A 15,354-nucleotide genomic window follows, 5' to 3' on the forward strand; every position below is an offset into this window, starting at 1 on the left:
TTGTTTCATTGATATGGCTACCAAGCTAACTACCTCTACTTCCAAGACAGAAATGGGCTTAATATTACTATGTGCAATCATCTAGTGAAATGACCCCAGGGTCATATAATGTTAATTTTATATCAATAGTACACATAGAATATAAATAATAACAATGTGTCTGCCAAATTTGGTAGAAAACTAACACAACAGTCTTGCTACAGTAAATGCAAATTCATCTTTACATATGAATCATTTGTGGACAAGAGGTAAATATCTTTGCATTCACAGACACCAAGCAACCCCTTTCGCAACCTCTAATAGAGGATAGAGAGTAAAGCCAATACAGCAATGGACAATTATAATTGTTATATGTAGAATTTAATTACATTGTAAGATATATATATATAGTCCTTCCTTCTACAAACAAAAATAAATCTCACATTTTCCAATCTCCTATGAAAACTTACATCTATGAAATTCTAACATAGAAAATGCACAGTAGTCGAGAAATAATTAGTATCTTGATAACAGGGTACATGTAACTGTACAGCTTACTCCCTGTTTTAGTGCTTAAAGTTATATAGATGGCTAACTAAATAGCTTAAGTGACAACAGGGGGATAAAATAAAATTTTCTCCCCCTAGACAAAGTTGTCACCACTTCTTCCTTGACTCTAAGTTGATTACCACGATCATCTGCTACGACGCAGAGTTAGGTCTCTGCTCAAATAGTTCCGCTGTGTAAACTGAGTTCTGATTTCCTTCCTAATAACTTCTGACAAGGCTTTCTAATAACCTCTGACAAGATGAAAATCAAAATATGCTCATATCTATCCATCTAGATGAAAAGAGAAATCAGGGGAAGTTGTATAATTTGTAAGCTTGAAGGATAGTTGGTGGAAAATTTCCAAAATAAAGAAAAGATGTTATGACATGTTTCAAAAGTTTTATGGACACTAGTAAGCAAGATACATTGAAATCAGGCACACATGTGTATACAGTGAAACTGGGCAGCCACATATATAGAGTCAAATCAGGCACGCAGAGGTATACAATGGCCAAATGATTTACAGTGAACAACAGTTCTGCAGCTCATAAGAAAAATTATAGTTGTTTCAGCAGATGATGCTGAGTCAACTGGATATTGGTTTGGAAAAAAACATACATTTACCTGACATTAGACTACAGATAAATCAATTTCTAACATTGATAACTACACATGAAAGATAAAATACCAAAGCTTCAAATAATATTTCATGTCAATATATCATATCATGATATTCTTTGTTTTTAAGATTGTAGTGATCTGACTTTATTTTACACTAGGTAGGAGGCACAAAGCAATCCTCTTTAATAAAGTTGACAATTAGCTTCACTTAGAACATTTTAATAATGCACATTAAAAAAAGTATTTGTCTTACAAATTGTTCTGCAATCCAAATATACAACAGCTTGGAAAACAACATTTAGAAAACAAAAGCCAATGTAAAAAGACAGATTAAAACAACTGCAACAGTACAGGGTTGGTATGGCTCAGACTTTACATCTTTCTTACTGCGTCATCTGTATCAGAGATCTGTTCCTTCAGCTGGCTCCACTGTTCCATGTTTAAAGAAACACCTTTTCTCCCTAGTTTCATTTCACCTTCTGAGTCCATCCAATATTCTCTAATATCAATTAGAATTTTTCCTTTAAAGTCCCGAACACTGACATATCTCATCTTTCCAATCTGGAACATGTTATCATCTCTGCTGCTGCTGCTCTGCTTGGAGGATGCCAGAGCTCTAGAAGTCTCGTCAGGCTTCTGCTTCTTCACAGGTTTCTCTGGAACAACTTGCTTTTTCCTCTTCAACTTTTTTTCAACTTCGCTGTCAGAATCACTGCCTGAAGAGCTTGAAGAAACAAGTTCCTTTGATTTAGGCACTGCTCCACTCCTGCCGTCCAACAGCCTCTACCTCGCTCGCTTGCTCCGGACTCATTTCATGATATTCTAAATGCACTCATCATAGTATTGTATTTTATTAAAATATTTTATTTACATTCCAAAAGTTTCCTGACTTCCTGGTCCCCCCTCCATGAGCTCTTCACCCCATCCTCCCTTCCTCTGCCTCTGAGAAGGTGGTTCCCCACCTGGTGACTCACTCCCACCTCATCCCCACCTTCGTATCTGTTCCCTGGGGCATCAAGTTTCCACAGGATTAAGTACATCTACTTCCACTGAGGCCAGGCAAGGCAGTCCTCTGTTACACATGTGCCCAGGGCCACAGACCAACTGATGTATGTTCCTTGTTTTTTGACTTAGTTTCTGAGGGTTCTGGGTTAGTTAACACTGTTGTTCTTCCTATAGGGTTGTAATCCCCTTCAGCTCCTTCAGTCCTTTCTGTAACTCTTCCATATGGTTCCCCGGCTTCACTTGATTGGTTGGCTGTAAGTATCTGCATTTGTCTGGTCAGGTGCTGGTATAGACTCTCAGAGAACAACCATGTCAGGTACCTGTCTGTAAGCACAATATGGCATCAGTAATAGTGCCAGGGTTTGGTGTACATACATTGGATGGATCCTCAGTTGGGCTGGTCACTGGGTGGAATTTCAATCTCTGTTCCATTTTTGTCTCTGCATTGTAGCAGGAAGTATTTGAAAAAAAAAAAAACGGAGGTGATGCTTAGCTAGCTCCTAGGCTGCTGCCATGTTCCAGCTCTAACCTTGGCACGGGCTAGCCAGGATTGCTGCCCTGGATCCACAAGACATTAGCATGGCAGCTGCCTCCGCCGACCAGCTTCATGGGGTCCGTGCCCCAAAACCCAGGGAATAACCGCCACCCCCATGAGGTAGTTATAACAATTCTTTCCTTTTTCCTCCCAACTCCCAGCTCCACCTACCTCTTCTACTGCCCAGTCACCGAGCTCCACTACAAATACAATGGGCAGGAAAACATCCAGAGAGGAACAATTGTGGGTTAAAATTTTTGAAGTCGGGTGGGTAGTCCCTTGCCTCAGCTGGGGTCTCTGTCTATCTACTGGAAGTAGTCTCTTCAGGTTCCATCTCCCCACTGTTGGATATTTTGTCTAATGTCATTCCCACTGAGTCCTGATAGTCTCTCACATCCTATGACTCTGGGGATTTCTAGAGGTTCCCCCGAACCTCACCCCCTCACTGCTGTTTACTATTATTTATTCTCCTGGTCCTATGAACTTCTCTCCTGTCGCCCCCATGCCTGATTCTGTCCCTCTTTCCTCCTCTCCCTTCCCCTCTCCTACTCAAGTTACTTCTTCCCTCTGCCTCTTATGATTATTTTGTTCCCCCTGTGGGATTGTTAGCTCGTGCATGTGGGCAGATGTGGGTCCTGTTGGGTGGAGTTGTGGTTCCTACTGCTCCAGGGAGCAGAAGCACTGGAATTTGGCTGAGTTCACTCCACTTGGCACTAGGCAGACGCTGTGGGGCTCCATCAGATGCCGAGACCTCAGTCTGAGGTCCTGTGGAGGGAGGGCTTCTGAGAGAGGGATTCCGGGCTGATGGTTGACCCAAGGGGCTGGTGGTCTTTCCTTGGGCCCCCAGATGCTGCTTGGGGGCCACAGAAGAACAGAGACTGGGGGTGTATGGGTGGGATCAGCCCAAAGCCAAGAGAAATGAGGGGGAGGGAAGCCCTGACAGCATTCCACGGGTTGAGACTTTTTGTTACCCGGACTCTCTTGGCGAGTCAGCTAGCTTGCTTGAATTGGTGGCCTCCTTGGCGGGAACGAAGAGAAGTCCTCAGCAGGAAGTTAGGCGGCAGCAGCAACGGCTCATTAGTTAAAGGCCTTCTCCACGGTTCTCTATAGCAGGGCCCCAAAGACATGAGGAAGTCCACGGTTTTAAAGGGTTTGTTGTCATGGTGGACAGTAGATGAATCTGGCAGACATGAGTTAAATAGGGAGGGAAGAGGGAGGAGGGTTTGGGAAGAAATACTTAATTGGCTATGCCCTCTGGCCTTCACATAACTCATTAATATATAAATCTCTTGAGGCCTTGAGGCCTGTAGTCATGCCCTCTATCTGTGCTAGATGACATAAACCTCTCTTTGGGAGGAGCTGTAGGGGTTTTTCATGACTGAAAGGTGCAATGGAGGTTTTGGCCATGTGTCAGGAGCCTGGGGTCTGGGAGTGACGTTGAACACCTGCCATTGTTCCATTAGGGTCCAGGATTTGAGTCCTGTGCTCCCCGGCCAGGAACCAAGCTATCCTTTCACGGTCCCATACTCCCTTCTAAATGAGTTTAGGGTATCCACACTAGGTCCTTCCTTCTTAAGCTTCCTATGGTCTGTGAGTTGTATCATGGATATTCTGAACATTTTAGCTAATATCCACTTATCAGCATGGGCATATCATTCATGTCCTTTTGGGTCTGGGTTACCTCATCCAGGACATTTTCTAATTCCATCCATTTGCAGTGCACACATGTAATCCCAGCACTTGAGAAACATAGGCAGAAGAATCAGGGTACAAGGTTCTGCTACACAGAGAGTTCTTGGCAAACCCTCAGATATGAGAGACCTTGTCTCAAACAAATACACATAAGAGAATAGTACTGGAGATAGAATGCAGACTATAGAGATGGCAAGAAATGTGGTATTGCATAAATCATATAAAAATCTTGTGTCTAAAATAATCCAGGTGTATCATAATCCAATGCAGTTATACATAACCTTAAAATTTCACTGTCTGAGGACTATAGACCACAAACCAATTTGAGTAAAGTTATTACTCATCTATTTCATAATTGAAAAATTATATTACTAATAAATACATGAAAACATTAAAGTTCAATATTTAAGGAAACACTAATTAAATGTCAGTGGCAAATTATATAAGTAAGTTGAGAAAATGATAACTATAATGCAAATATAAAACCTAACAATATTAAATAAAAAATTTCATATTCCATGAGGTGGAATATGTTTGAGGGAATCCTCTTTGGAAAGCTGCTAAGCAATGTTTGTGGGATTAACATATTTTCTGATATGGTAGTATCTGTATGTTTTATTTTGAGCCTTTACTAGACATGTTTGGTGTTCTGTCCATTTACCTTAGAGACTGTCTGAAGATACATACTCACATACTCTGAAACGACAATTTCCTACTTGAGACCTTTGCTCATGTTTTAAGCCAGAGATTCTCACTTTAAATCAGTTATAGACTCTAAACTACTGGTGGTTTGAACATGCTGGCTTCTGAGGTTCTTAGTAATCACTGACAGGTGAAGGTAGTTGATGCCATGAAGCCTTGGCCATGGATTAGGATGCCTAGAGCTGTTTTCTTACCTGTCTGCCAAAGTTCTATAGTAAGAATGATTAACAATTACCCAAAGTGCTTAATATTGTGCTCTATACTAGCTATATTCTCCCTTTTCACCTTTTACTAGCACTTTTAACGCTAGATAAGTATAAATATTTATATCAATGTTCATTTCCAAGATTTGTTTTTTAGAGAACCCAAACTCAAATGATACTCACCGCATACACAAGTAATATAATCATACATAAAAAAATAGGTTAAACACTTATTATGACTTTATTACATACAGGAATCCAAATTGGAAATAATTTAAATGTTAATTGTTATTAGAAGGAATAATACATTTCTTATGATAATACATTGTACTATGAACAATAAAAGACAATCATTAGCAAAAAGTATGACAGTAATATACTTACACTTTACATGTATACTTAGTTTAAAATAAAACTGACACAAAATACATAAAGAACTATCTTACACAAAATACATAAAGAACTATCTTGCTAACATTTTTAATAGTCCAAAATGAGCCAATAAAAATCAGAGAAACTATTACCTTCTGTGAAAGTCATTATTATTTGAAACAAATAATATAAAGCTATGTGGTATAATTGCATTTCTTAATTAGCAAACTTTTATTTAATCAGTAAACTTTTATTATCTTTTTCTTCCATGTAGGTTTTGTTTTGATACATAATTTACTTAACCAAACATACAAACACAAGCATCCTAATGTCAACCAAGGTTATACTTCTACTTTAATATGGAGGGTTTTTTTTTTTCAGTTTTATTACTGTTATTGTGATAAAAAAAAATGCCTGACAAAATAAGGCTTAGGAAAGAGATTATTTAGATTAAGATTCTATATTTTTCCCATTATTGCAGAAAATTCAAGGCAGAAACTTAAAACATTGCATCTATGTTCAAGAACAGAGAGGAAAAACCACCTCCTTACTTGTGCCTTGTTTACTTTAGGCTACTTTTCTAGTCTTTTATACTCTTCAGGGCCCATGGGCTATGGAATTCATTCATTCATTTCAGTATATTTCAGAAACAGTTACAAGCAATAAAGTTTTAATAAATTATAATTTCTTTATTCCAGACTACCAATAGAAGACCTTCTGCATTGAGCTCGATTACAAAAATCTATGTAGTTGAATAAGAAGATAATATGAGACCAGCTTGTCTGCTTCTCTGAAGACACCACAGTCTGAAGGCCTACCAAAAGGTTCTCTGCAGGCAGGGCATCAGGTAGGAGACTCAAGAAGCTAACCATCAAAAACACCAAACAGCCCAATCAAAAATTGGAATATAGAACTAAACAGAGAATTCGCAAAAAAGAAGTCTCAAATGGCTGAGAAGCACTTAAAAAATGTTCAAATCTTTAGTGAGCAGGAAAATGCAAACCAAAACCACCCTGAGATCCGACCTTAACACCAATCAGAATGTTAAAGATCAAAAACTCAGATGACACCACATGTTGACAAGAATGTGGAGAAAGAAGAATACTCCTCCATTGCTGGTGAGATTGCAAACTGGTACAACCTCTTTGGAAATCAATCTGGAGGTTCCTCAGAAGATTGGAAATAGATCTACTTAAATACCCACCTATACCACTCTTGGGCATATACCCAAAAGATGTCCCACCATGACACAGGGATATGTGATCCATTATGTTCATACCTTCCTGTTTTGTGATAGCAAGAATCTAGAAATAACCCAGACAGAAGAATGGATACAAAACATGTGGTTCATTTACACAGTGGAATACTATTCAGCAATTAAGAATTAGGACATCATGACTTTTGCATGCAAATGGATAGAACTAGAAAATATCATCCTGAGTAAAGTAACTCAGACCCAAAAGGACATGCATGGTATATACCCACTAATAAGTAGATATTATCCAAAACAAAGTACAGAATACCCAAGATACAGTCCACAGAACTGTAAAAGATAAACAAACTGAAGAGCCCAAGTGAGGATGCCTCAATTCCACTTGGAAGGGAGAAAAAAGCAATCATGGAGGTAGAGGGAGGAAGGGATCTGGGTGAAAGAGGGGACAGGGAGGGGAAAGGGGAAACATGATGATGTTGGGGGGGGGGCAGGACTGAAGCCTTGAGTGCCAGCAGAAAAAAAATGAAAACAGGCAACCTTGGAAGGTAGGAGGTGGAAGGCCCTCTGGAATACACCAGAGACCTGGGAAGTGAGAGACATTCAGGACACAAAGAGAGGGACCTTAGATGCCCTACAATGGGGAGGTGGAACTTGTATAATCCACCTCCAGTGGAGGGACAGGATATCAAATGGAAGGATGGAGTTGCCATCCTCCAGTCAAAAGCTCTGACTCAGAATTGTTCCTCTCTTAAGGAACTGCATAGACTAAAATGGAGAATAGCCTGATGGCAAGGAGGTCCAGTGACAGGCCCAAATTGGGATCCAGCTCAAGGGGAGGCCACAGGGCCTGACACTGTTACTGATGCTGTGATGTGCTTGCTGACAGAAGCCTAATATGGCTGTCCTCTGAGAGGCCCAACAAGCACCTGAAAGAGTCAGATGCTCCCAATCAATGGACAGAAGCTGGGAACCCCTATGATTGAATTGGGGAAAAACCAGAAGAAGCTGAGGAGGAAGACAGCCCCATAGGAAGACAACAGTCTCAACTGACCCAGACCCCGAGATCTCTCAGATAATGAGCAACCAACTAGGCAGCAACTAGCTGAGATGAGACCCCAACATATATACAGCAGAGGACTGACTAGTCTGGTCTCAGATGCACCTAACCCTTGAGAGATTCGAGGCTACAGTGAGTCTGGCAGTCTGGTGGGGTGGGAGTGGGAAGTGGGAACATCCTCGTGGAGAAGGGGAAGGAGGAACCGGAAAGGGAGGGGTCAGGGGGCAGACCAAAAGGGGAATGAAGACAGTACTGTAAAAAAAAACTAAAGAAAATTTAAAATGATATAATATGAAAAACTCTGATGAACCTACAGGGAATATCTAACAATACCAATTAAGACAGAGGACAGACACGAGAATTTAAATGGGAAGTCAAGCTGGGCGGTGGTGGTGCATGCCTTTAATCTCAGCACTTGGGAGGCAGAGGCAGGTGGATTTCTGAGTTCGAGGCCAGCCTGATCTACAGAGTGAGTTCCAGGACAGCCAGGGCTACACAGAGAAACCCTGTCTCGAACCCCCCACCCTCCAAAAAAATAGGAAGTCAATTAATGATTTGAATGTTCAAATAAATTAAACTCTTACTTTTTTATTTTAGTGTTTGCTATCTGGTAAAGTAACACTGCAACATCTTTTCTGTTTCTTCCCCTAATTTTATTCTCTGCCAGAATTTGAGTGGTTAAGAGTAAACACAAAATTGTTTACCAGGTAAAAACTGACTATAATTCTAGCTCCAGAGAGACATGGTAGCTCTAACCTTAGTAATCGCTGGCATTCGTGTGGCAGTTCCCACATGAAAACTCATAATTACAAATAATAAATATAAATTGTTTAAAAATTTACATTAACCTTTTAGCCAGAACATTTTTGTCTATAACATAAGTGAAATAATGCTTAAAGTTATGAACAAAGATATGCCATAGGAAGAGTAGAGAGGTAAAATATGTTGGTTATTTTCTTTTTGAAACCTAATGCATTATTGCAAAAAAAATCAAAATACTAAGATACTGGGTTTATTCTTTTAAAAATTCACCTATGTCTCTGTTTCTGACTTGTTCATTCTCTGGGAGTATTATACTAATGATAGATGAATAAATGATAAATAGACAAATAGCTGATTATTTCACACTTGAATTAATGACAACCTTATGTGCTTGCATGGGATGAAGTAAAAGATCTTGAATACTGAACGCTAAACCTGAAGCATAAATGAACTATCACTTCTGATACTGGAAAGATTGCTCAGACGTTAAGAGTGCTCACTGTTCTTACAGAGTACCCACACTCGATTCCCAGAACCCATGACAGGCCATGCAGACAACTTGCTGTGAATACAGCACAAGGAGGGAAGATGATATAGCTGGGCCCAATGTGTCAAGCTCCGGAGGGTACCTACTTGATCTGCACATACCCACACAGAGACACATAACCATATACACAATTAAAGTAAATAAAAAATAATTCTAAAGTAAAATTCACCACCTCATTACAATAAATTTAGAATTTGTATTTATATATAAGTAGATAAATTTCATAAAGTGTATATGGAAGTGCAAAAGACTCTGCAATCTGCATAGGAAAAATAAAACAGTCTAGAACAAAAAGGACAGAGCTGGTAGTTTTGTAAGACCTGAAACCAAGACACAGCTTGGCGTCATAGTAACCAAAGAACATAATAGTGACATTAAAACAGGCATACAGACAAAGCAAAGAGAACAGAAATCCCAGAAATAAATCTACACGACTAAGACAAATGCTTCTCAACAAAGGCATCAGAAGTATACATCAGAGACACAGCAGTCTTTCAACAAATGTTGGTAGGAAATTGGACCCCTACATCTCATTCTATATAAAAATCGACACAAAATGGGATCAAAGACCTAAATGTAAAATGAGAAACTAAAAATACAGTAAATGGAGGGGAACACTCAAGATGCTGTTATACACAAGGCTTTTTCACAAGGGACTCCAAAATCACAGGAAATGACAAAATTTAACAAATGGACTTAAATTACACAAAAAGACTACACTTCAAAGAGGAAAAATCAACAGAATGAACTAAAAAATTACAGAGTGGAAGAAAATACTTGTAAGCTATATATTTAACAGGGTTTCAATAGATGGGACCCAGAAAGAATTTTTAAAAATAAGACTCAGGACTGCCTTTCCCTCAGTTTCTTCTCCATTTTTGAGGTTCAGGCACTAAGGCCTGACACTATTACTGATGCTATGGTGTGCATACAAGCAGGAGCTTAGCATGGCAGTCCTCTGAGAGATCCAACAAGCAGTTGACTGAGACATATGCAGATACTTACACCCAAGTAAAAACCTAAGTTGAGGGGCCCTTCTGGTTAAATTAGGGAAAGACCAGAAGAAGCTGGGGTGGGGAAGGATGATACCATGGGAAAACCATTAGTCTCAATTAACCAGGACCCCTTAGATCTCTCACTGAGCCACCAACCATGCAGCATACAAAAGCTGTGCCTCCACACATCTACAGCAGAGGACTGCCTGGTCTGGCCTCAGTGAGGGAAGATATGCCTAATTCTTGAGGCTCCAGGGAGTGGGAAGGTCTGGCAGGGGTGGAGAACATTCTCTTGGAGACTAGTGGGAGGAGAAACAGGATGGGGAACTATGGGAGGGCAGGCCAGGAGAGGGGCAATGACTGGACTGTAAAAAACTAAAAGTAATAAAAAAAAGTATTTTAAAAATAAGGCTCAGAGAACACTAAAAAAGAGAGAGTGGAAAGAATTTAAAAGCCAGAGGACCACAGAGTGTGCTGTGAGATTTTTGTCTCCTAGGATTTGATCTCTTAGTAACATCAAAAGCTATACCAATAACTTCTTATCAACATGGTGATCTAAACATAAGCTGAAAAACATCAACAACAACAACAGCAACAACAACTGACATGCTAACATAGGCAAAGGAAAGCCCACGAAATCTCAACACTTCACAAAGAACTTCAGGCAAATGAATTCTAAGACTGGATAGAATGGCCTTCCTCCGAGAAAAGCACACAGATTGTGTTTCCAATATGAAATGGCCAACCCTGAAAGCATACATATAAGTAGCATACATACATGTGTGTGTGTGTGTGTGTGTGTGTGTGTGTGTGTATTAACAACGATTAATGTAAAAATCAGTCCATAAATTTTAAAGAGAGCAAGGTGTATTTATGAAAAGGTTTGGAACAAGGAAAAGGAAGAAAGAAATGATATAAATATACTATAATTTTAAGAAGAAAATAATAATATTAGAAGCAAGCAATACAATTAAACAATGGACAGATAGACTAAATAGATACTTCTCTTCTGTAGAGAAGAAATAGAGGTTGCTAAGAAATACAGGACAACATTGTACAATAGCTTCAGGCACCATGGAAATGAAAAACTATGAGCAAAACTACAGTGACAGAATCTTACCACACTTAGAATGTCTAGTATCAAAAAGATGAGGAAAACAGGAACTAGTATTGATGCATAAGAAAAACCTACGTACAATCTTCTTAGCATTGAAATGGTATAGTTACTAGGGCAAGTAGAGTATAAAGGTTCTAAAAATCCTACCTGGTTTAGCGATCTAATTCCTGGATATCCAGTCAAAGTAAAGGAAATCAACACACTGCGACATAACCACATACCTATGTTTGCTACAGCACTATTGAAAGTAGTTAAGATATAACATTATGTCTAGAGCCTATCATGATTAATATCTACATATATACATTTATTGATAGAAAAAGACAAAGTATAGTACATTAATGTTAAAGATGCATTAAGTCCTATCATATGTAGCAAGATGATAAAACTGTGAGATCTGTTATTTAAAATGAACCAATAAACAAGACATAAAAACGATGTACCTTCAATTTTCTCTCATATCTTAAAACTAAGCAGTCTTGAACTAAATGTTAAGTATTGTTTACTAGAGTTTAGGAAGTATGTATAACCAGGATCAGGAGGAAAATGTTACTGGATATAATCAATACATACTGTATACTAATATGGAATAATCATATAATGCTTTATTAATATGGGTGAACAATTCATGTTAACAACAACAGAAATATATACCTATGTATATATTATAGGCACTGGGGAATGTATAATATAAGGAAGGTTATCAAATAAAGAGAAAATAATCTCTACAGGGAAATAAGACTGAAGAGTCAGGGGCTATTTTATATAACCCTGAGACTCACATACCCTTATTAGTTAGTATTAAGCCAGTCTTTGTGACACATGAGGCTCTCCAAGATGATGATGACCTAGAAATGCTCCCATTTCTAGCAGCGTGCTGTGAAATAAGACCCACTGAGTCACGGCTCTTGAATTAGTAAGAGTTCTCCTCCAAAGTACTTCGTGCTGCTGTTTCATACTTCCTGTTAAACAAGAGGAACTTGTGCTACAGAGTCCTTCCAGGCAACTGTGCATATGCAGTCTTGAAAGTGCAGGGAATCTCAAAGTTCAGGAGTCAAACCTTTGAACAAAAGAAAGTAGAACTTGAAAATGGATCCAACAGAAACTTTCTCTTTTCTACCTCGCACCTCCTCATCCTGCCAAAAACACTTTCAAAGCAATGTAGTTGATAGGCACTTGCAAAGCTGCTCAGAGCCATAGTTACAAGTTTGAAGCTTTCAGTCACACTTAGTAGTGCATAGTGGACATTATTGCCCTGACCTCCTATTCCTTCTTGCATCAGTCCTTTGTCCTGGACAATTATAAGTATTCTTCCCGTGCCACAATGTGCATATAACGCGCTTCCACAAACACTAATTCTTCTAGAATTCAAATAAAAACACAAATCTTAATGACTCATGTGGACAAGATATATAAATACAATGCATTGCTGAAAAATTAACCAAAACTGGCATCAAAGTGTTAAGATTTCTCTCATTCTAACTGGGATAAGAACCTGAAGAAAAAAAAAAAACTCTTTCATGGCAGAAATCTCAGGAGATAAAGGATAATACTCTCACCAGCTATGAGCTCAATCTGTAATGGCAAAGCACAGAAAGAAAGGAGCTAACATGTGTTAAAAAAAAAAAGGAACACAGAAGTCCAGGACGAGAGCCTAAAATTTGAAAACTGTCATGGATGATCCATTAATTATCTGTAAATATTTTCATCATGTCTATTTTCACCAAGACTTTGTTAACTCATTTTTTGGCTCTTTTTCTGTAAGTCCTTAATATTGCAGATATTTTAAAATTATCTATAGTGTCTAGAGCAGGACTCTGAAGTCTCCCAGCACATCTCCATCATACACTGCTTCTTACAGCTTAACATCACACGTCCTGGGGTTCAGTCCTGTGTCTGTAAGCCCAGCACCTGGTAGATGACCCTCAGCAATCTTTAACATATTTCTAGACACCTTGCCCTGCACAGCTACAAATGGCTTCCCTCTCCTCCATTTTGTTTACCTGCTTCAGCCACCTATAATTGTCTAGTTCCACAAACCCTGTTTTGCTCTTTAAAAATTGATCCCTGTTGAAATATTCTGGAAAATGTCCTCATGCATGAAACCCAGGAACATGTTGGAACATTTTCTCAAGGTTCTCCTTGCTACATGATCTGCCATCTGGGAGAGTTGCCTTCTACACTTCCTCCATGTGTGTACCTGCTTATAGTCTTAAATCACATCTAGAAACAGTTTGTAACAGTGGCCAGAATAAAGCACCTACAGCCTTGTGCTTAAAAGCGAAGGACCACCAAAAATGGTATGGTTGAAATGGAATATTCAGTTCTATGTAGTCAATTAAATAAGTTACTATACATAATTATATTCGAGGTTTCCTTTGAAAAGAGTAATAAATAGGACTGTAAAGATTGCTAAGTAGTTAGAACTGCAGCCTTCTCCTGCAGAGGACCTGAGTTTGATTCCCAGTACTATGTCCTGAGACATCTCACGACCACCTGTAAACCCAAGTCCAGGGAATCCAGTACACTGGTTTCCATTGTCATCTACACTAAGATGCATATACCCACAAAGACACAGATGCAGACACATGGATATAATTAAAAACAAATAAGAATACTACCAAAATGAGTTTAGGGTAAATTTACACATCTGAGAAATGTACACATGCATACACACACATGCACAGTTCTATACATAGGGAAATCTAGAGAAAAAAAACTGTTTTGTAATATCTGTGAGCTTATTTGTGATTTAAAAATGTAAATTTTATGTAAAAACATTTTTATTGGTAATTGCTAAGGAAACTATAAACTTTTCTCTCCTCTGGCTCTCTCCCTCTTTCGTCTTTCCTACTCTCTCGCTCCCTCCCTCTTTCTCCCTTTATCTTAAGGTTATTTTCATGGCCCTTCTTGGCTGGTGTTTTGTTCTCAACTCCAGTCTGAGCATTGATCTGCCTTGCCTTTGGTGTTTTTATTCCTGTGCCTGTGAAACTCTCTTTCCTTGCTATTACTGAAAAAACAAAATGAAGGTTCCACCTCTGTAGAAAATGTGACATGCCAATTTTCAGGAAGGATTTGAATAGTAAACACTTGACACAATTTATTTCCTTTTAAGTTGTCAGACTCACAATCTCCCCCAGGCCCAGGTTTGAATATTTGAAAACTTATTTTATGTCTTTCAGAATCTTGACAGGCATGAGGATTCAGAACACGCCAGCAATATGTCAAACTGCATCAATCCCTCAGTCTCCAGGAATGATGAAGACTGTCTTTAAGATGAGTTCCCAGAGAGTGATTCCGTCAAAGTCAATGCAAACAAGAATTCTTTCCCCAAGTGTTCAAAAATCCATGGTAATTGGAGCACGAAACGACTCAGGTCAGGCAATCAATTCTCCATCTTCCACTATTCATCTCATAACCACTATTTTCTACAAAGTTAGTCATGTGCTATGAATTTTTGCTAATTAAAATCATTAATAGTTAAGCATTTCTATCAAAACATGTGCTATATATTTTAATTACACTTCAGCTGAGAAGTGCACTGTCACTGTAATCATCTAGAATAAATATGTCACAAAATCTCTGAAGTCTGAAAACTGCAGACATTTATTCATTTTTAAATATATAGAAGTTATTAGCTGTATTAATTTAACAAATGTATTTAACTTCATGTGTATTTCTGGATTTTTACTCTCATTAACTGAATGGGGTTAGTGATAATTCTCTATTATGCAATTGTTTGAGATTTAAGTGAATTTTTAAACACATGGGGATATAAAGATTCAATGTGTTATCAATACTTTTATCATCAATAAATATATTATTATTGCAAATTATTAGTAGCTCTTGATTTAATCATGTTACTCTCTCTGGGAAATCAGTAATGGTTTTCAGCAAATTAAGGCTTAAAAAATCTGTCTTCTTTGAACTTTTCTGAGTTAGTAGAAATGTCTATATTGTGAGAAGAATAAAGTTCAGATACAATACAAACACTTAATTAATTTT

At 38.4% G+C, this 15,354-nt stretch overlaps 1 pseudogene; it reads right to left on the reverse strand.

The window, feature by feature from the left end:
* Window positions 1–1,521: 1,521 nt before the first annotated feature.
* Window positions 1,522–13,291, reverse strand: LOC114620716 (annotated as a pseudogene).
* Between the last annotated feature and the right edge of the window lie 2,063 nt (window positions 13,292–15,354).

The sequence above is a fragment of the Grammomys surdaster genome, unplaced genomic scaffold (genome assembly GCF_004785775.1).
Source record: "Grammomys surdaster isolate TR1022 unplaced genomic scaffold, NIH_TR_1.0 170, whole genome shotgun sequence".
NCBI classification, from domain to species: domain Eukaryota; kingdom Metazoa; phylum Chordata; class Mammalia; order Rodentia; family Muridae; genus Grammomys; species Grammomys surdaster.